Here is a 3,381-nt window from a genome sequence, read left to right as displayed (position 1 = left end):
CCCCCGCCGGGGGGGCTCCCGGGCCCGGCCTCCCCCGCCCCGGTGCCCCCCAGCTGCAGCCGGCCCTGGCAAGACCCGCCTGTGCCCGAGACCCGGCTGGGGCTGGGGCTGGGTCAGGGGCTCGGCGGCGACAGGGGGCTGGAGCCCCTGCGCTGGTTTTGGTGGAAAGGTGGTGGGGGCGACGGGGCGCTCTGCCCTCCCCGTGCCAAGGGAAAGGAGCCGTGGCCGCGGGCACCTCAGCGCAGGGGGCCCGGCTGCCCGTAGACTCAGGCACTCGTGCCTGGCTCAGGCTGGCAGGGACGCGGCGCTGGCGCGCGAGGGAAGGCCGCGCTCGTGCCAAGGCCGGCGGTGGCTGCTGGGATGCCAGCGATGCCCGGGAGGCCCCGTGCCATTGTCTGCAGGGGAAAAGGCCCCGCTCACGAGGTGTTCGCCTGGGATCCGCACAGCACCCACCGTGGCCCCGAGAAGGACAGCACGTGCCCGCGTGTGCCCGCACAGACTCGTGTGGCACTGCTGCCTCCAGAGCGGTCCCCGGTGCCAGCCTCTGTGCAGCAAGCTTACTTGTCGCAGCACAGGCTACCACAGATGAGGACACCTGCCCTTCTTGCCATGGAGGGGGTCCCCTCCCTCCGACATGCAGAGAGACCCCCTCAGGGATGACCCTAAGACTTTAGCTGGGTACCAAGCAGCCCCTGGGTGGCAACACCATGGCACTGCTGCAGAGAAAGGTGGAACCAGGTCATATTGGCACCGCTCCCAGCGCAGAGAGAGACAAGTGCACATGCACACAGGGACCGAGAGGCAGGCTGGGGCAGGGGCCAAGAGCTTCTCCCAGGACCCAGCTCGGTGGGGCGCCAGACCCAGCTGTGAAAGGGAAGGAACTCAACTGCAATTACACTGGAGCTAATTGAATTCGCCTCTCTCGCGGCCGGCAGATCACCGCGCTCCGGCCCCAGCACAGGCCAGGCTGGCCTGGGACCCGACCCCTGCAAGCCTCCAATTGAGGCTTCTCAGTTTTGCAGCTAATTCCAGATTATCCCTTGGGGGATTTGGTTTCCAGCTCGCAATCAGGTGTGTTCCTGTTGATATTAAATCTCTGCGGTCGCACAGGCTCCTATTCCTAGTGCCCAAGCAGGAAGATGCTTCTTCCTTTCTCAGTCACATCCGCAGTGCTCCTCACTACTGAAATGGCTCCCAGCTCCGAGAAATGCAGAGCTAGGTTTGTATCAAAGCACCGGCCGCGCTCGGAGACGGGGCTCTACCTGCCTATCTCCAAACAGGCTCAGCTCCCTCTCTTCCAGGCAGAACTTGCCCCTTCCCCCTGCGTCCTCCTCAAAGGGCTCCTTGAGACAAGCGGCACCTTGGTATAAGCAGCACAGAAAGTCAACAGCTCCCTTAAAGACGGCAAGAGGCTGAGCATCATGAGGACAGCATGGATCCATGCCACAGGGAGGGGTTGTGTTTGTGTGGCCGAGCGCATGCTTCTTGCACCACGGGTGTGCCTCTGCATGGGCACGGGCATCTATGCGCTCAGGTCTGGCTGGCTGTGGTACGCCCCTGCACCCGGTCACGTGTGTGCGTGCCTGCGGGCATACAGCCGCACCGAGATCATTGGCTAAGCAATGCCCCGCAACAGCTCTCCCAGCCTCCCTCGGTCTCAGCCAATGTTGTCAACTGCCGGGCTTGCATCTCCACTGCTGCCAGCTGCTGGGACTTCAATGGTGTTGGGGCAGGGATGGCTCCAGCTAGGCCAGCCAGTGGCGTTCTCAGCCCTGGTCCCCTGGCTCCACTCTGCAGTCCAGGCCCAGCCAGCATTGGGTTTGCAGCTGCAGGGAGCTGAGGCTGTGATTCTCCTTCTCACATCAGCCCCAGGCAGCAGGAACTGGGGCAAGCGGTTCTGGGAAGCATCCAAGAACTGCAGAAAGGGGCTTTTCAGGCACGGAGAAGGAGGGGAAAGCCACCCTTGCTCTTTCCTTTCATGTCGCCACCTGCCAGCTCTCTCCTCCTCTCTCCTCCCCTCTCCTCCCTTTCTGAGGACGAGTGATGAATGCTCTGCTCACAAGCGCACCCACGCTGCCATCTGTGATTCTGGGGCCCTGAACCAACCCGACCACAACGCAGCCAAGTGCCAGCGCACAATGGCAATGGGCTGCAACAAACAAAACGCCAACTTGCTGCTGCCCAGGCAGGCGAGAAGGCCCCACCCAGCAGCCCCAACACGGTCCATGTCCTGCAGCTGGGACCCCATCCCACATCAATCCTACCTTCGCTCACCCCCTGGCCTGGCCTCGTGCTTGCTCACACAGGCATGGAGTTGGCGGCACATTGGTTGGGGGCTGAGCAGAGATGGACGTAGGGGATCAGGGCTGTCCCTGTGTTGTCCCAGATCTGCTGTCTCAAAGGATGTCAATGCGGCATCACTTTCCCTGTTCCAGCCAGGCTTTCCTGGGGTGCACTACTAGGCCTCTACTGGGGCCACTGGCCAAGAGGAACTACCGCCCATTTGTAACCAGTGGGTGACTCCTGGGTGGACGTACCAGTCACAGCCTGGAGGAGTCAGGAGGATAAAGCGAGTCCCTCTTCCAACGGGCTGCAATACTGAGCCTCAGCACTTCAGCAGGACATGAAGTCCCTGCTCTCCTCCTTCCTCGCCTCTCTTCCCACCCCTGCTTCTTGCTCTGCAAACACCTCTGCCCCTCCACCTGCTCCCTTCCTCTTGTCTCCGTGTCATGCCTTCTTCCCGGTCCCACCCCTGGCACTGTACAAGTTGCTCTGCCTCTCGGGAGCGCTGAGCCCCTGAGGTCCCATAGGATCCAAAGGGAGCTGTGGGAGCTCAGCACTTCTGCAAAGCCAGGGCAATAATCAATACCCAGCCCCTTTGTATGCCATGCAGATACACCCCACCCATGCTCTTCCACCCCACCTGATCTGTAAGGCCATCCTGGAAGCCCGAGCAAGACTGGAAGTCTTCCTGGCAGGGATTTGGTTCTGTCTGGCATTTTGAAAAGCTCTGTCTACTTGTTGATCAATAGGAACGGGCAGCGCGGAGAAAACGGGCTGTGTCTGGGTTGAAGTCACTTGGAGGGAGGGTGGTAAGAGCAGTTCTGGAGGGGAAGCGCCGGGAGTCTGTGGTGGACCCCCAGAGTCAGCTTTGGAGAGACAGAGAGATCTCAATAATAGTTTCATAGTTTCTAGGGTTGGAAGGGACCTGAGCAGATCATCTAGTCCGACCCCCTGCCATGGCAGGAAAGAGTACTGGGGTCAAACAACCCCAGCAAGGTGTTCATCCAACCTCCTCTTAAAAACCCCCAGGGTAGGAGCCTGCACCACTTCTCTTGGAAGTTGGTTCCAGATCCTAGCCGCCCTGACCGTGAAGTAGCG

The sequence above is a fragment of the Gavialis gangeticus genome, unplaced genomic scaffold, assembly GCF_001723915.1.
Source record: "Gavialis gangeticus isolate Ggan-Ray unplaced genomic scaffold, GavGan_comp1, whole genome shotgun sequence".
NCBI lineage: Eukaryota > Metazoa > Chordata > Crocodylia > Gavialidae > Gavialis > Gavialis gangeticus.
Note: the sequence above shows the minus strand (reverse complement) of the source record.